Consider the following 27638-nt stretch of genomic DNA (forward strand, 5'->3'; position numbering starts at 1 on the left):
AAAAAAACCTGTCTTATAGTATTAACCTCTTAAGGACATATGACGGAATTTTTCCATCATAAAACAATTGAGCAAACTGAAAGCTGTGTCCTTAAAGGGTTAAATATGTGCACCATAACAATGAATGGACTTGAACTTTTTTATTATTATAAACAGACCATAAATCATAGTGTATTCCCAATCAGTTGTGACAATGAATGGTGCAACAACTCCATGATGTACACAATGTATATGTGATTGGAACCATAGAGCGGAGCAACGCACTTACTTCATTCACCCTGGTAATGAAACAGTTAAAGTTGTCACTGTTACCTGAAAGACATTGGTTCAGGATAGTCACTGATTGTCCATAATTGAAAACTTTAATGCACTAAACACTAATGTAGACTGTGTCAGTCTAATGTTTCACAAACAAACTCACCAAGGCTGAAGTTTGTTTATAAGGTGCTTTAAATTACTGTGTGGTTTGCTTATTGTAAATGTTTGCTAATTATGCCTATCATTTCTGTTTATGTTCATGTTGAAAATCTGGCATCAATAAGGACGCACTAAAGGCTGTGACACACTGCAAGCGATGCGGCACGAGGCGAAGCAGCTGCTTCTCACCGCATTGAATCACTTCTGAAGCTCAAATATTTAACTCTGAGCACTCAACTTCGCAATCTGATTCAGAGATGAAAAGGCAGGACACACTGAGCGCGCACAGTCGCATCATCACGCAGCGCGCCGCTCCGCTCTTAGTGTGTCAAAGCCTTAACCCTGCCCAAATCAGGAACAGCCAGACCCCACCTCCAGATTATGAAACCTCTCCACCTAAGCTTATGGTCTCTAAAAACATTTTAGAAATCTTGGGGTTTTAACTTAGTATTGAGGTTGTCACTTTTTCCAAGTATCTGTTCTAAATGAGGTATTATGAGTCTCAGAAAGGTTTAAAAATAGTCCACTGTAGTCCCATCACATATGAATGAGTGATTTTGCTTCTGCAACCTCTTATCTAAAACTGAATTTAAAATTATATGTAGACAATAAGGCATCAAGTACAATAATGTCAGTAGCATAATATTTATTTGTACAGTTGAAGGGACACTGAACCCAAATGTTTTCTTTTGTGATTCAGATCGAGCATGTCATTTTAAGCAACTTTCTAATTTACTCCTATTATAACATTTTCTTCATTCTCTTGGTATCTTTATTTGAAAAGCAAGAATGTAAGTTTAGATGCCGGCCCATTTTTGGTGAACAACCTGGGTTGTTCTTGCTGATTGGTGGATAAATTCACCCACCAATAAACAAGTGCTGTCCAGGGTCTCACCCAAAAATTGCCTGGCTCCTTAGCTTAGATGCCTTCTTTTTCAAACAAAAATAGCAAGAGAACAAAGAAAAATTGATAATAGGAGTAAATTAGAAAGTTGCTTAAAATTGCATGCTCTATCTGAATCATCACAGAAACACATTTGGGTTCAGTGTCCCTTTAAGGAACACTTGGACAAATTCTTGCTAGCCTTTAACTTTTTTTTAAATAATTTTCGTTTTCTTTAAGTTAATGGGGGACTCATTTAAAAAACAAAACAAAAGTAACTGCTTTCAGACTTAAATATTCAAATTATGATCTTTGAATATCACTGTAGGTTAGAACTCTTCCTACATTAACATGTACACTATTAATTGTTTAGAAGTGATACAGTTCATCATTTAACATTTTAGTATGGATACATATCCAACTTGGCATTCTATTTGTACAGCAGATGACTGATTGATTACAGAAATTAGATCTTACAGCACACTGATTTTATTTGACAGCTTTTTGACAGATCAATGAATATCTTGAAGAATGTGAAAAAATCAGTTAACAATAAAAAAGTATTTTTAAGCTTAAAAATATTAGACATGGAACGTAAACAACTGCAAATGCAGTCTAGAGCCATGCAAAATTACACATACTGAATATGAACAACTTTTAAAATAGATGCAATAAAAATGATAAATAAGCTGTTTTAATTTTTCTAATGGCAAGTACAAGATCATTATTTATTCCAAACTTCCTAATGTCATCCATATATATGAATAAGTTAATAAGATTCTACATAAATGTAAACACCAAAATCCCCCATTGGAGTCAGTGGTGGAGTCTTTCCAAATGCATTTGAAAACAATATCACAAGCCTCAAGCTTTTCAAATGCATTTAAATTTTCCATAAATGAATAAATTCATTAAAATGAAACAATGTTGCATTAAGTATTAATAATGTTATTTGCTTCCTTTTGTTGTAAAATGATTTTGTTTCATTGTGAAATATAGACTGGAAGTCAAATATGCCTAACCTGGCTACATACTACACAGCTTAGAGAAGCTGTAAACAAGCACATTTATACATAGTCCAAGGAGCTATACTAAATATAACTAAAATGTGTTCCAAGCAGTTTGTTAGTACAATGTGTAGAGTTTTGCAAATTGTTAAAAAAAAGTACACACACACACATAAAATCCAGCTGGAGAGAACAAAGGGGCATATGTATCAAGCTCCGAATGGAAACAGCAGTTATGAAGCAGCGGTCACAAAGACCACTGCTCCCTCCTAACCTGTCCGCCTGCTCAGGCGGACACACATCGCCGGAATTCAACCCGATCGAGTAAGATCGGGTTGATTGACACCCCCCTGCTGGCGGCCGCGAGTCTGCAGGGGGCGGTGTTGCACAAGCAGCTCTTGTGAGCTGCTGGTGCAATGCTGAATACGGCGAGCGTATTGCTCGCCATATTCAGCGATTTCTGTTGGACCTGATCCGCACTGTCGGATCAGGTCCGACAGACATTGATAACTAGAGGCCAAAGTATGCGCTGCTCAGGATACGGTAACTGTCTCAGCTTGAACCCCAGTTCAAAGCGAGTCTGTGACCTCAGGGACTCCTTAGATAGTTGCACAATTGGCGTGGTGCACATCCAATGGCTGATCCAGCCGTATAGCACATACGAAGCAGGAAAAGGGCAGCACTCCAGAAAACTAAAAATATAAACCTGGACTTTTATTGAATCATTAAAAATGACAAGCAAATCGGAGGCGGAAAGGAATCTCCTTACGTGTTTTGTGCTGTGCAGCACTTAATCATAGGATGGCATACTGTTATCAGTTCATGCTTTTTAAATCCTAGTCATCCAATCATCAAGCAGAGCAATACATGCCCATGGTCACGTACACCAGGAAAACATAAAACATTTAAGTTTAAAAACAACTATCACTTCAATTATGCAATAGTCTCAAAAGAACAGAAAAGGGTGCATAAATACTACATGTACAGGTCTGTAGTTGGCAAAGCCAATCTTATACATATAATGGCACTTGATATTATACCATAGTTCCACTATCAAAAAAGTAACACTGTATAAAATGTTTCAATACAATAAATAAGATAATAGTACCCAAACAATCAAAGTGTCAAGACTTTTTTGCATAAAATCCAGCACATAGCCATGAAATAGACAAACAGTTGTATTACAATAGATCTTATTGAAGAGCTCAGGAACTTTAAATGCGGTGCTGTCATAGGATGCCACAAGTCAGTTTGTGAAATTTCTGCCCTACTAGATTTGCCCCAGCCAATGGTAAGTGCAATTATTGTAAAGTAGAAGTGTCCAGGAGCCATGACAGCCCAACCACAAAGTAGTAGACCATGCAAAATCACAAAGCAGAGTTGCACAGTGCTAGAAAATAATCACCTTTAATTTGTTACATCATTCACTACAAAGTTCAAAACCGCCTCTGGAAACAACACCAGCACAAGAACTGTGCTTAAGGAGCTTCATGAAATGGCACAAGTAATGTAAAACACAGTGCAATTGGAGTAGTGGACGCGTGTTTTCTGGAGTGATGAATCACACTTCACTATGTGGTATTCTGATGCAAAAATCTGGGTTTTGCAGATGCCAGGAGAACTCTACCTACCCAAATGCATAGTGCCTACTATAAAGTTTGGTGGAGAGATAATGGCCTGCGGCTGTTTCTCAGGTCTTGGGCTAAGCCTCTTAGTTCCAGTGAAGGGCCATCTTAATTCTACAGGAAATATTTAAGAAAATTGGGGGCTTCCAACCTTGTGGCAAAAATTTGGGGATGGCCCTTTCCTGATGCCGCGTCCCAGTGTAAATGCAAGGTCTATGAAGACACTGTTTGATGAGTTTGGTGTGGAGGAACTCGAGTGGCCTGCAGAGAGCACTGACCTCAACCCCTTTTATCACCTTTGGGATGAAATTAAACGTTGATTAAGAGACAGAATTTGTCATCTAAAATCAATGTCTGTGTATTTATATATATATATATATATATATATATATATATATATATATATATACACATATACACAAGCGACCAATCAAAAATTATAGAACAAATTTGAATTTTTTTTCAGTTTGTATTGAAAATTTAGTTTAATGTAATTAAAGCATAAAACAAATAAAAAAATATGAGATAAAAATACATTTATCGGGGCGTGTCCTGGCAAAGATGGCACTCAGTCACATTTCTTAGTAGCTCCAGCTCAAAATCTACCAAACTGACATCTTTATCAACCTCTGAACAATAATTTTGGAACACATTTAAGAAGGACATGCAATACTAATGGTGGATAAGATTGATGCTCTATTTATCAAGCACACATAAGTTTTCTAAGCTCTGCACTGGATCGTCGAGGCCTTGGGCGGTGTCCTGCTCTAGGGACCTCGGCACCCCCCCCCATTAGTTGGGGTCTTAGAGTTTCATAAGGACTGTCTCAATTGCCTACTCTTATCAACATGGAGGAACTCCACGCAATTTAAAAATTTTAACTGAAGGCTATTGAATGCAAAATAGATTGCAAATTTGAAGATCTGCTGGGCTTATGTAAGTTATTACAAAAAACTCCACGCAATTTAAAAATTTTAACTAAAGGCTCTTGAACGCAAAATAGATTGCAAATTTGAAGATCTGCTGGGCCTATGTAAGTTATTACAAAAACATTCGACCCACTGCCGAATACAGATTTGTGCATGCAAGATGGGCCGGGTAACTCCCGGACCCTACAATACTCTGATGTGGACCCCATAGAGCAACAGTTTGGGGCACATAAGAGAGCCCACGGTAAACTGCTTAGTTAATTAGGCCGAAGTATGCAGAGGCCTATTTTGATCCTACCGGAGGTATGCGGAATAACGCCATCTTCGGCTCTTATAGGGAGGATGCGGCAGGCCTCCATGGAGGCGCCGGAGGTCATATCATTACAAGCAGTATAGCGGAGGATCATCTGCAACCTACTAAGACTTTCAGTCCCATAGACGCCCTGCAGGTTTTGCCATGTAGCTGGGGACAACATGCTAAAGCCATAAAGCAATCTTTTGTGTCAGATGATTTCCTGCTCCCCATGTTCACAAAACTTCAGTCCTCAACACTTTTCCCCTTTTAACCGAAGGCGAAAGGTGGCATTGGCCCTTGCAAGAGAGAATGTATGATGGACTGAAAGGTCTTCAGATAGATGGTTGTGGGGTGACCCGGTGGCACTGGAATACTGCAGTGGGATAATATATTGGACACAATACATTTTTGGACTGCTTTTGTTCATAGCAGAGAAGTCTGAAACTTCATTTATACTCATTATTGTCCGACTACTTATGAGAACTCTTATGTTGGATGAATATGGCTGAGCATCGTTATATAAGATAAGATAAAGTTCTCTAGTCTAAATGGTATTTACCCTGTTCATACATAAGCGCTATATATATACCTCAGGGTCATACCTCTGTTTTGGGTGTGTATTTGAACCTCGTAAAATAATATAATTCCTTTCCAGACCATATACAAAATCTCCTTAAAATGCAGTTATTGTACCATTTGTTTACAACCCCTTATCCCACATATCATGACTTATATTGTTAACGAGCTATTGTCCTCAATGTACAACAAGACTACTGTGAGCCCATTTTTACATTTCATAGGTTCTAAAAGCTAATTAATTTTAATTATTCAGATTAGTTTCATTTTAGCATATTAGATATTCTTATAAATATATGAAACCTGCTTAGTATGTCTATGCTATACTAACACACTACCATCCCCACTAGCCTTTTACAAAAGCAGGACGTCTAGGGGAAAATATGGTACTATTAGAATATAGGACAGTTTATCTATTCATACATTTATTCCATTACTCTACATTAGGATACAAGACAACCAAGGGATAACCAATTGATTTTATATGTAGTAGGAACTCCTCCTCTTGTCAAACCACCCCATATATAATTTCCAAACAAGATTAGTCTTATATTAGTTGCGTCTGTATATTTTTGCTTATAATATAGTAGATATATTAATCATCCAGATGTATATAGTACAGTGTTTTTTGCATATCACAAACTAAATTGTATTATGCCATACCTGTTCTACACTTAAATGTTTGTTATAGCCACACAAATTATATGTTTGTTATTTATTGTTATATAATCAGCACATGTGGTTCCTATATCATATGCTAGTAAATATCGTGCCATCACAAGGTCCAAAAGTGACTGTGTATATCGCTATATTTCCTCTTCAGATAAAATATGTTTAATTGGGTACACAAGCAACCCTTTAAGAAATTAGAGGAACTCACAAATCTCAAAAAAATGAGGTGAAGAATACCAATGTGATCATGTTTGTGGCATTGTCTTTCAACTGTGCTGACTGAAAACCATACAAAGACACGTTCACATGGTAAGTGGCAACAATTCTATGGAACAAGACTGAGGATGCATCCTATTGGAGACACTTATGTTTAATTGTATATTTGTTTTTTTTAGATGGTATTTCACAATCCTCTATTTTGAAAATGATGAATAGGACACCTAATGAATATAAACTGATATTTTGAAGAGAATTGCCTTTCAAAGACCATACATCCAGCTTGGTTTGCACAATGCATGCTATTTAAGAATCATAGGAGGAAGTCTTCCAATAATTAGGAATATATACATGTCCTATTTTAGAATGGGTTTATTTTATATACATTACCCCTACTTTGTGCTAGAGAGGACTCAGATTCTGACCAATCAGACAAAGGGATACATAATGTGATTTATTTTAAAATATGGATATATATAGATCTCAAGTATGAACCTATTTTTAATATCAAGACAAAACATACATATTAGAGCATAGACAGAAGATTTTTAAATTATTAGATGTTCTGAATATTTTGAGACATGTGTTAATTAAATAACCTAATTGACTAATGTTTTTAATATTTCTTTTCTTTCTCTTTCAGATTTTCTTTTTTGATGAATTCCAAAATATTATATTTAAAATAAATATATTTACATATATCTTTAAAATTTTTATTTTATTGAAAATACATATTTTATACATCTCTATCAGAGTAAGCTAAGAAGAAATACATCCATCTAATATTCTGACATGTAAACAAAATATTAGTCCCATGACTGATAAAGTATCTATTTTACAAGCACAGGCCTGATATCAAATATACTAATTTGAAAATCTTGGAATTAAAAAATATCAACACAGATTAAGCAGATAATTTTAAAATCAAGTATTTTAGCAAATTTAAGGTGGAGTTATATACAGTCATCTGTGATTTGATTGTGTGATTTAGAGATGTCAAAATCATAAAATGTTTGACGATGATATGTAGTATAAATTATAGAAAACAACTTTGCTCATTTCACTTTTAAGAAATGAAAGTGTTTAACTTCTTACATTAAAGTCACAGTGTAGTTTAATGTTAGATTTACATTCTAATCTATATAATCTTTATTGGGTATCCATAAAAAATTTTTTTAAAAAATATAGGCTATTTATTCTGCTTTATTTCTTTCAAAGGTAATATAGTTTACATTTTATTTAAATCAAACGTAATTTAATTTCACTTTTATACCAAGCTATTTATTGTATGACATATTGATGACTATAGTGGAGTCATTTGAAGGGTCAGTTAACTATAGATATATCAAAATAGAATTTTTCACAATTATACTCTTTACCTGTTGGAGTGTATCACATTTCTATAGGTATTCCGTTACCCTTAATTTAAAAATATTTTATTTAGACAATGTCAACTACACCTATTCCTAATGGTTTGGTCCTTAAAGGGACATTAAACACATCATTTGATTTCATGATTCAGACAAATAATACAATTTTAAACAACATACAGCATTACTTATATTATCTAATGTAATTCATTCTTTAGATATCCTTTGTTAAATAAAGAGCAATGCACATGGGTTAGCCAATTAAACAAGGCATCTATGTGCAGCCACCAATCAGCAGCACCTGAGCCTATCTAGATATGCTTTTCAAGCAAAAATATAAATCTATAAAAGCAAATGAGATACTATAAATATATTATAAATTTGTTTAATATTGTATTATACATCTGAATCAGGAAATAAAATATTGTTTAATGTCCCTTTTAAGGCAAAGCTTTATAAATACAGCCATTGTAAGATATTTAACTCACAGTGGCCCATACAATACATAAGGGAATAATAATTATAGATTTTAGATGTTGATTGTTTGGCACATATAAGAAGTATGTATATGTCTAAATATGTGATGAAGTCAGGAGAACAGACTATCTATCCAAGATAATAGACATATTTGTGGTTTTAAAATCAAAATAATAATTCTTAGACAAACATGATTCATATTTCATGCATTATATACTCTGCTGATAATAATGAATTTTATACACATTACTTTGTCAAAATCTTAGAAAATACTGTCCCTTTAAGAGTCTGCTTTGAATAATTTAAAATATCTATGAATGGATTTAGATAAGTGGACATTTTAAAAACAAGTTTCTCACACAGGTCAAACGTATATTCATATAATGGGATAGAATATGCAATATTTTTATTGTATGCAGTTAAATCTCTTCTTGGTTTACTGTCCGTTTTATGTGTATCTAAAATCATATATTTACATTTATTTTTCATATTCACACATGACTACATAATTATTAATAAATACTTAATTTTAGTTTCGAGCTTGTGATGGATATTTCATTTTTATTGAAAGTGAAATATAAAAATAAGCTAATTTTCCATGATTCAGAGTAGATTAGAATCTAAAAACAAAAAATGGACTTTAATAATAACATATTGTTAATTCTCATGTTATCAATAGGTTTATAGGTTTATGATCAGCAAAGCATTACTGAGAAATATCTACTTATTTGTGGGTGAGCAACAATGCATATTTACAATGTTTAGACAGATGTCTTTATATAAGTTTAAATATTACATATCAGCTCATTAAAGGGACATTAATTAAGATTTTTTTTTATGGATTCCTAAATAAAACAAAAATTAAAAGGACAGTCTACCATAGAATTGTTATTATTTTAAAAGATAGATAATCCCTTTATTACCCATTCCCCAGTTTTGTACAGCAGACACAGTTATATTAATATACTTTTTACCTCTGTGATTTCCTTGTATCTAGGAACCTTATCCCAGCCCCCTGATCACATGACTGTGACTGTTTATAATCTATTGTCTTAAATTTAGCATTGTTTTGTGCTAAATCTTAAATAACCCCCTGTGCCTGAACACAGTGTTATCTATATGACCCACGTGTACTTTCTGTCTCTTTGTGTTGAAAAGAGATTTAAAATGCATGTGATAAGAGGCAGCCCTCAAAGGCTTAGAAATTAGCATATGAGCCTACCTATGTTTAGTTTAAACTAAGAATACCAAGAGAAAAAAAGCAAATTTGATGATAAAAGTAAATTGGAAAGTTGATTAAAAGTAAAAGTCCTATCTGAATAATGAAAGTTTAATTTATACTAGACTGTCCCTTTAAGCAATAAAATTTACTTCTATTATCTAATTTGCTTCATTCTTTTGATGTACTTTCATTTACAAACATATGATATGCTCAGTAGCTGAAGATTGGTGGATGCACAGAGATGCCTTGTGTGATTGGATAAACCATGTGCATTGCTATTTGTTCTGTAAAGGATATCTTAAGAATAAGCTAAATAGATTGAGTTACATTTTAATGTACAAAAATGTATTCTCTATCCGGATCATGAAACAAAATATTTTTGTGTAATGTCCCTTTAAAAATGTTTTTAAAAAATACGCAGTTGCAAAAAAAAAAATATGTGAGCATTTCCGACCAATACAAGCTTGATGTTTATTTAATAATAATGAACAATCATGGAAATAAAAATTAAAAATATTTTGCAAAGTTATGTCCATTATAAATACAAATATCACATTTAAGAAATATAGCGTGGTAAACGTATCTTGCAACACGAGATTTGCATCTTTAAAAATTCTATTCTAATGTCACACACTAGCACACAATCAATGTGCATTGTTTGGATTATAAATACCTTTAATAGAGCAATGTCAATACTTCACAATGAGTCACAATATTTCTTTAATAAACTATGAAGACATACAATGTTTAGGTTTTACAATCAAATATATTCATATTAAATAACATAATCAATATTAAACATAGAAATGTGACTGGATTATATTTACTATCGTGAGTAAAAATCCAAGCCACATCAAATGTAAAATTAATATATTAATATTTAACGGATCACGTATATTAAATCTGCGTCACACATATACGCATAACAGTCCCATACATTATAAATAAGTCTACATGCAAAATTTAAATTATTATCCAATCAGATGTACAGATATCATGTCCCATGGTGCATCTCATGTTTACTTCACCATATAAAAGTCCATTACACATTGACATTTTTGTCAGTTCTCTAATGCCTGCTGGAAGAGATAGATATATATATATATTATATTATATTTATTCTTATTAAACCTAGCAGACATGACATCTCCCAGGTTCACACGGTTGGAGAGTGCAGCACTGGTCAATGCTGTCGAGGACTTCTACCCGCAGCTGTTTGGGAACAAGAAGAGGTCGACAAAGCAGAGTATTAAGAAGGCCCTCTGGTTGTCTGTCACCAATGATGTTAATGCAGTGTGTGGCATCCAGAAGACCACGGATCAAATCATGCAGAGATTCGGGGATATGAGGTTGCGGCTCCACAATAAAGTCAACCTCATAAGGGAGTGGGTAAAAGCCCGTTGGAGGGATGGAAAGAAGGTTCCACCCCCACGGAAACTATACCTGCAACCTTATGAGGTGACTTTATGCGCCCTCCTTAATCTCCGGTCCCCCGCAGATTTGAATCCGGTCGCTCGTCAACTTCTTCTCCTTCCCCAGCTGCTGGATCTGAAAGTCCCGACCCGGAGGCCAGTGCAGCATCTTCTCCGATCGGTGACCTGGGAGAAGAAGCGAGAGAATCTGAACCAGGTAAATATCCTAATTCATATAATATATTAATATTGGATTATATATTTAGGAAATGTGTATATAGTCAGATAGTCAACCTATATAGATATCACAACACACGCTACATATGATGTTTAGATATCTGAATTTATATTTGTCACACATGAAATAGGAATGATGTTTCTTGAGCTCTCTAGAATATGCGTCACAGAGCTAAAATGGAATTGCGCATCCATAAAATCCCTATCATCCGCCATTTCATACATTGAATATCTAATCATACAAAAGTTAAACATATTAATTGTTAGCATTCCAAATTTATAAATTTCTGATTTGAATATCGTAATACACCCAATTGAAAATATATTTGAAGTCTGTAGAAATTATAATCATCACACTACTATATCCAAATCAATTCTGAATCACGGATGCACAATTCCGCTTTGAATCATTGCGCAATGATCACAAAAGATATAATTGCGCACACACGTGAACATGTGTTTGCTGTAACAGTGGCATTGCTTTAGACATGTTGGTCAAATCACGGATGCGCAATTCCGCTTTAAATCATTGCGCAATGATCACGAAAGATATAATTGTGCACACATGTGAACATGTGTTTGATGTAACAGTGGCATTGCTTTAAACATGTTGATCAAATCACGGATGCGCAATTCGGCTTTGAATCATTGCGCAATGATCACAAAAGATATAATTGCGCACACACCTGAACATGTGTTTGATGTAACAGTGGCATTGCTTTAGACATGTAGGTCAAATGTATACGTTAATTAGTATATATGTGAAGAATACAATATCCTTATTTACAAATCTACATTATAAAAGCTATACTAGCAAGATCAAAAGAATAATTCAACAATGTCTAATGATTGATGAGAATGCAAGAAGAAAAAAATGACTTAAAGCAACAGTCAACAACATAAAAGATTGTAAAGAAGAATACATGATCTCTTGATTTATTAATTCATTTAGAAAACAATGAACTTATGTGAATACCAATCTAAATTTACTTTGTCAATTGGAAAAATAAAAATCTGATTTTTTGTGTCCATGGCCTGATTTGTATTAATGATATCCAATCCTGATTGAATCTTTTACAGATCTGTATGTTGGTGCTGGAACCTCGAGCCCGTGTTCGTCACAGTGTAGTATGTCTCATTTTTTATTTATCTTTGTCTTACAAACTTGGACATAACATTACATAATCCAATCACATTGATCTATATTAATATGGATACTCTAAACCTAATTTGTTGTTATTTTAAATTAAGAATCACGAATCAGAGTTTGGATTCTATTATAAGAAAAATTGCAATTTAGGATTATTTCAATATCTTCCTCAATTCTTGATATCTTCATTTTAAAGGGACAATAAACCCAATATCTTTATTTCTTGATTCAGATAGAGCATGCAATTCTAAGCAACTTTGATATTATCATTTTTCTTTGTTCTATTGCTATCTTTCTTTTAAAAGTAGGAATGTGATGCATAGGAGCCAGCCCTTTTCTTTTCTTTTTAACCTGGGTTATGCTTGTTTATTGTTGTTTAAAACAAAGATAATTTGAGAATATGAGTAAATTTTAAAGTTTTTAACAAACTACATGCTCTTTCTGAATCATGAAAGGAAATATTTAGGTTTAGTGTCCCTTTAATGTAATCTTAGGATCATGGCCATTTTGTATTCTGCCCCCGGGTAGTGCTTGACATTTATTGGATACATTTAGACCACACTAACAAATATTTACATATGTGCTGATTAGATAAATATCCATCTCATATGCTTTGATATTTTCCTATAATCATTAAAGGGACATGAAACTCAAAATTTTTCTTTTATGATTAAGACACAACATATGAATTTAAAAAACTTTAAAGTTCTATTATATTATCCAAATTGTTTCAGTCTATTGGTATCCTTAGTTGAGAAGCATATCGAGGTAGGCTCAGAAGAAGAAATGCATTACTGTAAGTAACCTGCTGATTGGTTGATGCACAAAATTGCCTATTTACATTAATTCAACAGATGTCTTCAGATATCTCCCAGCAGTGCATAGTTGCTCCTTTAAAAAAAGATTCAAAGACAATGATGAAAATTACCTAAACTAAGTATATTTGAAAGCATTTTTTAAATCACAGGCTGGATTTGAATCATGAAGATTAATACAATTACACATTTGGAGTTTCAGATCCCTTGATGAGAGAAGGATAATTAAATGTTCTTGATGATAGCATGAAATTATATATTTGATTGGAATAGCATGCTCTATACCATTCATTACATCAACATATGGACTAGAACATTCACTAACAGTGACATTGCCAAAAAATTTTAATGTTTTTTTGAATATTAATACTAAATATATGAATTAATCCTTACACTGTTTGGATGAAACTATATTGATATCTCAATCACATCTTTCACTCTTGGACAACCTTTATATATCTAAGCATATTCTAACAGCACCATGCAGACATATTTTCAAATATATCTTATGTTTTGCATTGTGATCAATATGTGTTGTGTCCTAAAACAGATTAATGTACATTGCACAAACAGATCTATGTGCCACATAAAATAGGTTCTACTTGACAACAGTTGGTATTCAAAGTGTTGTGTGTGTGTCTCTGTGTTATTTTTATAACAGGGATCAATATTTACATTTAGATATGCCATAGATTCATATGAGAAGAATTTGCTTTGTAATATAGTAAGAAATCAAACATATGTGAAAGACATCATTATCTTTACAATCAATCACATTGATGAACTCATAAATCTATTGTTCATATTAGTGCTCTAGTCTTCACATTTCGAAGTATATTATTTAGAATATTGTAGACTAATATGATTTAGTGATGCCCAAACTGTGTTCACTAATATATTTTATTATCATTAATAGATGTAGTTGTTGTGGCGAGCACAGAGGGATCCGGCACCGATGGGGACCTGCCATTGCAGGATTCTGGTAAGTCCATTGACTCATTCATATGTCATTGAAGCTGTATTTTTATTAAATATTATGATCATGATTCTGATGAAGCATTCCATTTGAATTAAACATATAGTTTACTCCTCTGAATATTAATATATATATATATATATATATATATATATTTGTAATTTTATTAAGATCTTCTTAGTCTACACCTTTGTGATTCAGAACATGGATAGCACATGTTTATATTTAGTGTTAATTTAAAAAAACAATCATCAAGAGGAGGCATAGCCTCCCCTTCGATAACAAGGTATTATGAAGGAGCCATGCTCACTCACATTTCGCAATGGGGTGCGAAGGACTCTCCTAGTAAATGGAAAACCATTGAACAAGCCTCACTCCCAAACCACATATTTCTACCTGACTTGATTTGGATCCCTACCCACATACGACGGACCACAGACATTAGTAACACCATAATAAGAGAATGCCTCGCCATGTGGGATAAGCTGAGACATTATCCACATATCGCCCCGCATCCCTCACCTATCACTTCCATGACGGGTCTCCTCCTAGGCCTACCTGACTCTCACCCTCATGGCTGGACACGAGTAGGAATACAGACAGTAGCTGACTGTTGGGTCACTTCACCAGCTCCGCGCTACATGACACTCTCAGAAATAAAGGCTGACTTCAACCTACCCAGACATATGACATTCGAATATACGAGACTAAAGAGCTTTCTTCTCAGTTGGGGCTTCCAACCCGAATTGCACCGACCCCGAACACTCTGGGAAATGACTTGGCAACGAGGCAGCAAACTACATAGGCCCCTATCAATACACTACACCTTAATAGGAAACTCAGACTCTGAGAACAAGCTCCCTCACTTACTCAAATGGGAATCGTTCCTGAACGTGACCGTACCCCCACAGGCATGGCAACATGTAATCTCCCTCACCAAAAAAGCACTACACTGTGTTACACTCTTCGAAACTTATTACAAACTCTTAACGCATTGGTACCTCACCCCTGCTAGACTAAACAAAATGTTTGACTCTGCATCTCCTCTATGTTGGCGTAATTGTGGTAAAAAAGGATATTCTTTACACATATGGTGGGAATGTCCCAAGTTGAGACCCTTATGGAATACTTGTTTCCGTACACTAGCGGGACTCGGTATAGCGCTTCCCACAACTCCTTCCAATGCCCTTTTACACATAGGCATTCTTAAACTACCTAAGCACCAAGCATACCTGGCAATCTATCTGTTAACAGCTACTAAAGTGACTATAGCCCAGGCATGGAAAACCAAGACGCCCCCAAAATGGTCATGCATCCTAAACTATATGGCATATATATACAACATGGAGAAACCTATTTTCTACTCCCTAAATAAGTCAGATCTGTTTGAACTAGTGTGGGCAGATTGGCAATCCTGCTACACCACTAATTGGTCCCCGAATACTAGAATAAACACGCATTAGATGACCTCTGATGTCTATCCTCTGAATAAGAACTTACCTTCTACCTCTAACCCTACTATCACCCACCCCTTCTCTCCAGCCCCTCTCCCATCCCAACTAACATACCTCTCATAATAAGAGCTACATCACGCTCACTCACCATTTTATGAATACATTCCAACCTGAAATGTTGAGATTGTTTCAAATCTTTGCTTATACACCCTGCAGGAGCCTGCGTGCTCCAAAAACATTCACTATGTTATCTCTGTAATTGAGAATATTATTTATCAATAAAAAAAATTTGAAACTTAAAAAAAAAAAAAAAAAAAAAACAATCATCAAGTGATACACACATGAGAACTCTTAAATGTACAGATTTTATGAATAATTTCTAAATACAGACACTAAAATGTAATTATTACTCATTGATAATTCAAAATCTTATTTCATTTGCATGCTACATCAAAATAATGTAATTCATAACTTTGGTTCAGGATCTCTTTTCTGCAACATTGATGTGTGTCCTTGAGCAACATTAATATATGTTAGAATATTGGATTTTAACGTGTACACAACATATTATGTTTTACAGAGCTTGATGTAACACGTGTGATGGAGGAGGAAGTGGCTCCCTTGGATCCTGATGGTACGTCAAATATATATAACATGAATTATTGTGTAAAAATCATTCTCTTGAAGAAAAAGAAAGTCTACAGCTTTGTCCCTTTAAAAAGTATTATTCCATTATTTTGATAATACACTACTGCCCCCCTTTCTATATCATGCATCATGAACATATGTTTTTAATTTTCTTACATTTATGTATGATTTGTCATTAATGATATCATGATGTCACATGCATATTCCATGCAAATCAAAAAAATCATCTTCTGATTGTACAGACAGTCATTGTTATTCATCTGAGTGCCTAGATACAGACCATATCCTTATGTAATCGTTGTTTATAACTTCTAACCCACTTCTAAGTATACATAAAACATTATCATGTTGAAATTCCTTGATTTAATTTAATGATGTATGATATGTACATGGAGTTAACAAACATTTATGTGTAGACTGCCCATTCCAATCCAACAAACATTAATATTCCACAAGATTAAAACATGAATTTATGAATGTCTCTATCAATATTGGGATGACATACATTTAATCCTAATGTAAAAGAGATATTCACTAAATTAAGATGAAAATGTAATCAGATAGAGAAGATTATATTCTTAATTGATAATATGAACAGTAGTATCTACTGTGTAGATATTCTGAAGAGTAATTGATTGAAGCATCAAGCTTTAAATTAGTCCATTAAAGATTACAAACACACTCCCATATTATTCAATTCTTTGTTTTTCTGAAATCAATCCACAGGCATGTGTCTACAATAACTCTATTGTATTTCAATCTCAAATGCATACATGCATACCAAAATATTATCCAAACTATAAATATATTATCAAATCATAAATATTAGCACATAATGTTGATAAATATGATTTGTAATGTATTTATGAAATGTTCAATGAAAAATAACAGTGAACATTCAGAGTTTAAAGGATAAATTAAATCTTATTATTAATTATATTTTATTAAAATCAATCAATAACTTAAAACATAGTAATTATTGTGGCTTTGTATCAGCATTTTATGAGAACAAGAATCCAGACTTGAACTAATGTAGAATCTTGATTTCTTTAAAGATAAAAATATTTATTTATATCATATATGTCTATATTTTTTGTTATATATTTCAGATGGACCTTCCACTTCTGGGCATCAGCTTCCCGCCCCTCCCACCCCTCCCCAGCCAGAACACACTCCTCGCCCTTCCCATTCCTCCTCCTGTCCTGTCCCTACCAAAAAAATAGCCCTTGCCCGCCCCTCGCCGCTCTCCCCGTTTAGCCACCCGTCCAACTGCCACACCTGCACAGCCAACAACTCCCCAGGCCCCTGACTCCCCAGCTGTGAAGGCACCCCAGGAGTGGCAGACCAATACCCCACCATGCCCCATCCCTCCCCACATCCCTCCCCACATCCCTCCCCCCATAGACTTATAGCCCAGTTCCCACCTTCATTGTCCTGGGTGTCGGATTGTCCTTCCCAGCCACCGATGTAAGTATCATTACAAATCCACATTAGAACATACTTTCTTAAAGGTACATTACACTGATCTAATTATACATAAATTTAATTTGATTTGAAAATTCATTTTGATAAACATCTTCTTTATTTGATTAATGTAAATGTTTCCGATCTTCAGTTTGGTAAATCAACATCCACATTTTCTAATATCTAAATGATATTGCCTAGATGTTGGATATCTATTATGTATATATGACAATATTTTTTATTTGTTCTCACTGCCCTTTTCACAGTGTGTCATAAACCAAAGAAATATATTTGTCATGATTGATAGTGTTTTGATTTGTCTTAATATCTTAATGGTTTATCTCTGAAGAACATATTTAATGTGTAAATCTTCTATATAGCATATTTGATTATACTGATTTTTCATTTAATTATTACAATGTCTCTTTGCTCTCTTTTTATTATGTTTTGTAATTATTATTATTTTTTTTTTCTTTTCTTTTAGGTTGTGACTCAGCATGGTTAACGCTAGAGGCTCTAGCATGCATAGAGCAGACCTTACTGAGTTCCAATCAGTTGCTGAGAAGGATGCATGACACCATGCGTATCCAGATGTGGCTTCTTACCTTGCTTCTACAACGCAGAAATTCTGAAGCCGCAGCTGGAAATGCACAGGACGATGAGGGTGATGCTGATGCCCCATAAGTGGAGGATCCGGAGATGGTCCGAGGGCGCAGATATTAATCTTCCATCCAAATGTTATAGTTATTTGGTATCTTTATTGTTGCCATTTTGACAGTTTTGAATTTGTTGTGCCAGTTGCACTATTTCACCTTGTCAGATGGCTCCAATGGGGCTGTGTTGGCCTTGTCCACTCCCTCCAAGGACTGTGATACACTATGTAACCTTGTCAGGTGGCTCCAATGGGGCTGTGTTTGCCCTGTCAACTCCCTCCAAGGACTGTGATACACTATGTAACCTTGTCAGATGGCTCCAATGGGGCTGTGTTGGCCTTGTCAACTCCCTCCAAGGACTGTGATACACTATGGCACCTTGTCAGATGGCTCCAATGGGGCTGTGTTTTCCCTGTCAACTCCCTCCAAGGACTGTGATACACTATGGCACCTTGTCAGATGGCTCAAATGGGGCTGTGTTTGCCTTGTCAACTCCCTCCATGGACTGTGATACACTATGGCACCTTGTCAGATGGCTCAAATGGGGCTGTGTTTGCCTTGTCAACTCCTTCCAAGGACTGTGATACACCATGGCACCTTGTCAGATGGCTCAAATGGGGCTGTGTTTGCCTTGTCAACTCCCTCCAAGGACTGTGATACACTATGGCACCTTGTTAGATGGTTCCAATGGGGCTGTGTTTGCCCTGTCAACTCCCTCCAAGGACTTTGATACACTATGTAACCTTGTCAGATGGCTCCAATGGGGCTGTGTTGGCCTTGTCAACTCCCTCCAAGGACTGTGATACTCTATGACACCTTGTCAGATGGCTCCAATGGGGCTGTGTTTGCCCTGTCAACTCCCTCCAAGGACTGTGATACACTATGGCACCTTGTCAGATGGCTCCAATGGGGCTGTGTTTGCCCTGCCAACTCTCTCCAAGGACTGTGTTATGCTATGGCACCTTGTCAGATGGCTCCAATGGGGCTGTGTTGGCCTTGTTAACTCCCTCCAAGGACTGTGATACACTATGGCATCTTGTCAGATGGCTCAAATGGGGCTGTGTTTGCCTTGTCAACTCCCTCCAAGGACTGTGATACACTATGGCACCTTGTCAGATGGTTCCAATGGGGCTGTGCTTGCCCTGTCAACTCCCTCCAAGGACTTTGATACACTATGTAACCTTGTCAGATGGCTCCAATGGGGCTGTTTTGGCCTTGTCAACTCCCTCCAAGGACTGTGATACTCTATGGCACCTTGTCAGATGGCTCCAATGGGGTTGTGTTTGCCCTGTCAACTCCCTCCAAGGACTGTGTTACGCTATGGCACCTTGTCAGATCACTCCAATGGGGCTGTGTTGGCCTTTGTTTTCCCTTGTCAACTCCCTCTAAGGACTGTGATACACTATGTAACCTTGTCAGATGGCTCCAATGGGGCTGTGTTGGCCTTGTCAACTCCCTCCAAGGACTGTGATACACTATGGCACCTTGTCAGATGGCTCAAATGGGGCTGTGTTTGCCCTGTCAACTCCCTCCAAGGACTGTGATACACTATGGCACCTTGTCAGATGGCTCCAATGGGGCTGTGTTTGCTCTGTCAACTCCCTCCAAGGACTGTGATACACTATGTCACCTTGTCAGATGGCTCCAATGGGGCTGTGTTGGCCTTTGTTTTCCCTTGTCAACTTCCTCCAAGGACTGTGATACACTATGTAACCTATGACTCCAATGGAGCTGATTTATCAATATGACTTTTTTGAAAGTTATCTTATTTCTTTATGTTTTATGACATCATAATAAAAAAATGCTAGTAATATATTATTTTCAAACTTTATTTATTCATGTCATTTATTGAAATCTATATTTTATGTGGTTAATCCTTAAAAGGACATGAAACTAAAAAATGTACTTTCATGATTCAGATATATAATCCAATTTTTAAAGCATTTCATATTTCCATCTCTTATTTAATTTGCTTCATTTTCTAGATATACTTTGCATAAAGTTTTATATTTGCAAGATCATGAGTAGCAGAGAACTGAGGTTCTAGATGTTGATTGTTGGTTGCATATAAATATTGGTTGTTGTTAGCTCATCCAGGTGTTAATTTATAAACTATTTGTGAAATGATGCACCTTTAACAAATGATCCTCAGATTCTTAAACTGAGATAATCAATGTAAATTCTGAATTTGATGTGAATAGTATCCTCTCTGTGAATCCTGAACTTAATTTTTTGTATTTCATGACCCTTTAAATGATGCTGACCACAATTCTTAATGCATGGATATGCATTTTTTAATTTTTTTCAATATTTTTCAATTTCTACATCAACATGGACATCTAATCTTTTTAAAACAGACTATTATTTGAATTTTGACAGCACATGTATTCCAATTTCACTTATATCTTATTGTAGTAGTCTAACAAAAGAAATCACTGTGTGTAATGAGCATATTTTTGAAGATTGATATCTTTCTCTTATTCTTGTTTCTCTTTAATTATCCAACGATATATTGCTATAGGTAGGCTGACCATATTTCCACTTGAATAAGTGACATATATGATAAATACATGTGTCATTCTTATTCCAAATAAATCTTTAAACAGCTCGGAAAACATCCCTTCTCATGTGTCCCTTTTTAAATTGGAAAGATGTACACCAGAGCTATAGGTAACATATAATGTATAACAAATCCATATTTTCATAATGTATCTCGTAGCATTATTTTTCATTTAAAGGGACATTAAACACAATAATCTATGTTATCATTTAGTTATAACATACTATTTTAAACTAAATTTAATTTTTCTTAAATTCTAAAATTGGATTCAGTCTCTTTGGATCATTTTTTTAAGGAGCAGCAGTGCACTACTGGTTTATAAATGAACACATAGGTGAACCAATGACAGTCGGTGTATATATATATATATATATATATATATATATATATATATGTATACACCAATCAGCAGTTCTAACATTTTTTTTTGTTGCTCTTGAGATTACCTCTAAACACATTTGATCAAAAGATAACAAGAGAAAGAATCAAATACAAATAATATAATTACATTTGAAAAGGTATTTAAAATTGCAATCTCGTAAATAATCGTGTAACATAAAATGTGTGTTTCATGTCCACAAGTAAGTGTAGATATACCAACAAGCCCTAAGGATTAGTATATTTTAGCATATGTTCTTATTTAAAGGGTCAGTCAAGTCAAGCAAAACAGTAATGATTTAAATATCAAAAAATGCAATGTTTTGAAAATTTCTCTCTAACTTTTATCACCAATTTATCTTTGTCGTCTTGGTGTTCTTAGTTGATAGCTAAACCTAGGAGGTTCATCTGCTCATTTCTTAGACTTTAAAGAGTGCATCTAATCTGAATGCATTTTGACCACTAGAGGGCATTAGTTAATGTGTTTCATATAGAAAACATTGAGCTCATGCAGTAAAGTTAGCCTGGATTGATCAGTGATTGGCTGAAATGCAGGTCTGTCAAAAGAACTGAAATAAGGGGTCATTTTTCAGAGGCATAGATAAAAGGTTAATCACAGAAGTAAAATGTGTATTTCTCTAAGTCTTGTTTTTCAAAACTTGATAATGCGTAATAAAGTGTTTTCTTTGTAACGAACACTAATTAATGTTATGACTGTCCCTTTAAGCTGTGTTGTTGGCATCAAAACAGTGATATGCCATCATGTATAATTGTAATGGTCATTTTGTTGGAGATTAGGGAAACAGTTTGGACATCACATCACAGAAACCTATCAATGTAATCAACATGGATATGTATGTGATGATGTGGTCTACACACACTTGTAAAACAATCTGCCTCCATGGACCCGATCCCATAGAAGCAGATTATATAAAGAGTGTGCTCAACAATTGTAAGAAGACCACATCATCACATACTTATCCATTACACATTGAATAAATAAAAACATGCTAATAAAATTACTTCCTCTTCCTTCCCCTCTTCCCATGAGACTGAGGCACTGGGGAGGGGGGGCAACTGCCCCTTCCGACGAGTTCTCATAGGAGATGTTTGTGGAAGAAGGGGAGGAGGAGTACTGGGATCAACCGGCTGAGGAGGAGATAGAGGCTGAGGAGGAGATAGAGGCTGAGGAGGAGATAGAGGAGGCCCAGGAGAAGATGGTCCAGCAGCAGCAGATGGGGCAGCAGCAGCAAATGGGGCATTTTTTGCCTCCCGGAGGACCTGCAAAATATATCCTTAAGAGTATTCAACATCTCTCTTTGGTCTTGGGGAATCTCTCTTTGGTCTTGGCGAATATCATTAATTACTTCCGTCAGGTGGACTCTGCTTTCTGCCTGTTCCCTCCTGGAGGCACGCATCTCTTCTAGAAAATCTTTTAAGATCTGCAGCTCTGCTATCTCTGCGGGTATCTCCTCCTGTGGAGCTGCTGCATGGCGGGCTGCTGGTGCACAGCAGGCTGCTGGTGCATGGCAGGCTGCTGGTGCACGAGGGGCTGCAGGGATCTTTTCTGCAGCGGGGGCTTCTTCAGGGGATGAGGGTACAGGGATGTCTTCCAGGTCTCCCCTAGGTGGCGAGTCATCTGCACCACTCTCATGCCTGGGTGAAGGAGGAGCCTGTGGGTGCTGTGCTGTCTCCTCCCCGGGCTCAGACTCTGTATATTGTAAAAAGAAAGAAATCAAGATATTAGTACAGTTCCAAATAAAGATGTAAATGTTATATTTGAAAGTGTATTCATGAGGCTGCCTTCATAATTCTATTGTAAGCAAAAGCAATCATTACGATTTCCGCATTTTCCAAACCATGTTTCTGATATCTATATGGTCAATCTGAATGTCTTTTTGTGTTTGTCTTCAGTCTGTTTAAATGCACACCTAATCTGTAGACTAGATACTAATGTGATGTCTTTTCGTGCAATGTAACTTTCCCAATGTAATTGTGAATGTGTTTACGTAATAATGTCTAAAAAAGCGTAATTGCGTTAATCATATCCTTAAATACATTATTTATTTTTGGTGTAAAGAGATTATTAAATGAGCTTACCGGCAGATGAGAGGGGCAGGTTCCCGGTATCAACTCCTCCAATACCAACTATGGCCACCTCGGAGATGTTGGGACGCAGCATCTCCTCCCATTGGGAATATTCAACTATCATTTCAGGACCGCCACCGGTCCCTGTTAGGTATTGGTTCTCCCTTAAGAGCTTTCTTTTTAGTTCCATTTTGCGGTCCCGGTAGCGATGCTGTATAGACTTGACATCCCTGTTATGGACCCCCACTGCATTAATGGCATCCCTGATCTCCAGTCATAGCTTCCCCTTCTCCTTAGGGGTGGCCTTCTGTGCCTGCAGCCTCCTAGCCCTCTCCATATAAGCCTCTATGAGGGCCTCCTTCTCATCCATGATATATCTCACCTCACTACTCAGCTTGGCTTTCCCCTTTGATGTGAGCCTCTGTTTCCCAGACTGTGAAGCTCTACACTGTACGCCACTGTACACTAACTTACTCTCTCACACTAACTCACTATCTCACACTAACACTAACTCTCACAATAACACAAACTCACTATCTCACACTAACACTAACTAACTCTCACAATAACACTAACACTCTCTCACACTAACACTAACTCTCACAATAACAATAACTCACTAAATCTCTCTCCTCTCTAATCTCACAAAACCCTCCAGCAACACAGTCAAAGAAACCATGCTTGTAGCGTGCTTATATACCCTATGTAAATGTTTAATGATGTACCGTTTGCAAAGTAAAGTATGTTCCTGTGTGCTTTGTTTGTAATTAGAATAAGTGAGGGATCTAGGGAGCGCCTCAAAATGGGCGAAGGATAAATCTAAAATAAGTTGATATAATTAATGTAAATAATGTACAAATGGTTGAAGGTAAATGTGTAATAGTTACAGATTTTATTATACAGTGTATACACAGCTAAAAAATATGACTAGTCAAACAACATAAAAAACTTCACATAAAAAACGTAAAAATATACTCATGGATCTATGTATCATAGGTTAAAAGCTGATATCGTTCACAAAATATTAAAAGCACATATAAAAACACAAAAAAAACAAAAAATAGTCTTAGGTTGACTGAATATAGAATACAATGCACTCCTCTCAGGTTGGGAGGGGTGGTGTAACATCAATACATAAGGAACAATGACAATAGAGTAATAATAGTACTGATATAAAAACGTGTGTTTAGATGTTATACGTGCGTTTCCGCACTAAATGTCGCAAGTCCCTAGTGAAAATAAAAAATATAATGACCAAGTCTCTCTGTGACGGCCAAATCCAAAAATTTTATTCCACTTTGTCCGGTAGGAGTGGTGGGTTAATTCCACTTTGTCCGGTAGGAGTGGTGGGAGTGGTGGGTATATCCACCACTCCTACCGGACAAAGTGGAATTAAATTTTTGGATTTGGCCGTCACAGAGAGACTTTATATTTTTTATTTTTTATTTTCACTAGGGACTTGTGACATTTAGTGCGGAAACGCACGTATAACATCTAAGCACACGTTTTTATATCAGTACTATTATTACTCTATTGTCATTGTTCCTTATGTATTGATGTTACACCACGCCTCCCAACCGGAGAGGAGTGCATTGTATTCTATATTCAGCCAACCTAAGACTATTTTTTGTTTTTTTGTGTTTTTATATGTGCTTTTAATATTTTGTGAACGATATCAGCTTTTAACCTATGATACATGGATCCATGAGTATATTTTTATGTTTTTTATGTGAAGTTTTTTATGTTAAATGTTATTTGACTGGTCATATTTTTTAGCTGTGTATACACTGTATAATAAAATCTGTAACTATTACACATTTACCTTCAACCATTTGCACATTATTTACATTAATTATATCAACTTATTTTAGATTTATCCTTCCCTAGATTCCTTACTTATTTTAACTAATCACAAGATATACTAGGTATCTTGATTTTTGGGGAGCCAGAAGGAAATAGAGAGGGCGCTGTGAGACACCCATCCCCATTCTTTGTTTGTAATTAGTATGTGTGCAATGTGTATTAGTTGTGTGAATTTGTGCATGCTCATATTGAGTTAGTATTTGTGGAATGTGTATAATGCGATGATATCATAGTGATCGTATTGCATAACATTGTCCAAAAGTATTATCTGTAAATGTAAATACATATTTGTGATGGTGTCGTATTTGTGAAGTGTTGTAAATGTTTATTTGTACTAATGTTCCGTAATCTTGAATACGAATGTTTTGTTTGTGTATGAGTGTGCAATTCTTTTTTCGTGTTGTTTTATTCCGTGTTGCAAGATAGTAACGTATTTATGTATTCCTCGTTTAATGTAAATGTTGGGCATTCTTTTTCTTTTCCGATTGTAATGCGTATGTGCTATGTTGCGTGATTGTTGTTTGTACATTTGAGCTGTGTTTTTGTTGTGCATTATTCCGTGTACGTAATATGACAGAGCAGTGCGTTTTTCTCACAAGATCAAGTGTCAGCTGAAAAATCAGTGCTTCTTTCATTTATCATTGATCTCTATGGGAGAATGTTTAACGCAGCCATGATTACGCGTAAAAAATAAGCACGGTAGTCGTGTTACCATGACGCGTTACGAGGTTGTTTTGAGACTCGTAATACCTACATTAAAAAATGATACGGAATGGAAATAATCTGCAAGTTAGCACCACATGCCTGTTAACGCAAAACTCGTAATCTTGCCGTATGTTTTGTTATTTTATGTAGCCAAATAGGATAACACATGAAAGTCCTGTTTGTCTATTAAAATACTGTAGAAAAAGATCATAAAGAAAAAAACACATATGCATGGTTGAATAGACGTAGATAGGCCAAACTCTGCAACCCCCTAAATATAGATAGCAGTGGGGTGATTCTAGTGATCAAGAGGTTTAAGTTTGGGAATTCAGAACAGACAGGGAGTTTAAACATGATAACAAAAATAACCACCAGTGTTTGCAAAAAATGTTATTGGTCCCATTTCAGACAAGGGGGGCAATGTAAGAAAAACAACCCCTGAAAATGTAATCGTCAATATGAGCCAACAGGTATTAGTACTACTAATATGGTAGAAACATTTGACCACCTAATAGACGTCCATAGGATTCAAAGGCAACTAAAACTAAAAGGGAACCAAGAGATAGAACTGACATGAAGTTTTGTAATAAAGCAGGTTTGAACCCCATAACACCCACCCAACAATTAAAACATACATTTTAGTATGTACACAAGATAAGGGGGACATTGTGGTCATGGATTTGGAATATTACAGAATGACACAACTTAAAAATACATACTGATGTTTGACACTTAACCTTAAAAGTATATAAAAAGAATTACTAGATGATATCTTAGATCAAGCATTAAAAATGTACTAAATTGATGAAACCTTGCTAAAAATGAATTATCCAAAGTGTCTATACATCTACACTGTGTCCAAGAACCATAATAATATCCAACAACCACCAGGAAGCTCTTTGTTTAAAACTGTAGCACAATACATCTATTATTTTCTACAGAAAGTTGTGGTTAAAACTCAAGCTTTTTTATTAGATTCATTGGAACTAACTTCTCCCGAAAGGAGGTGCATGTTTTACCCATGTAGAATGAACCACATGGCAAATGATGGTGTAGCTCACAAAGTCCAAGGTGCACGTTAAATGGTGTTGTATTATATACAGTATATACCCTAGAAGTGTCGGGATGATGGAATTAAGTTCCTGTTAAAGGAGTATTACAAATGGTACAATTGACACATTTGTAACATACATTTTTTTGTTTTATTCATCCAATTCCATTCTGGTTATTGATATAGTGTATGAACCAACATGCTCCTTAAATTCCTGCCTTTACTATAGACCATCCTAGTTGGTGTTTTTTTGAGAAATGGCAATGTAGTATCTCTGTTTATGAGAAGCCAATTTTTAGTCACTACCTTATTTACTGTGGCACTAATCTGGGTAAAAGAGGTTACGCGCTTCAGGTTTCATGCTTTAGGTTTAACGCAGTGTCGGGTTAGTGCACATGAAGAATTTGTTATCTTAAGGAACGTTGTGTAAATATTAAATATAAAATATTGAAAAACTATTAATAATAGTTATTATAGATTCTGTATAATATAAAT

Source organism: Bombina bombina, chromosome 4 (assembly GCF_027579735.1).
Source record: "Bombina bombina isolate aBomBom1 chromosome 4, aBomBom1.pri, whole genome shotgun sequence".
Taxonomy (NCBI): Eukaryota; Metazoa; Chordata; class Amphibia; order Anura; family Bombinatoridae; genus Bombina; species Bombina bombina.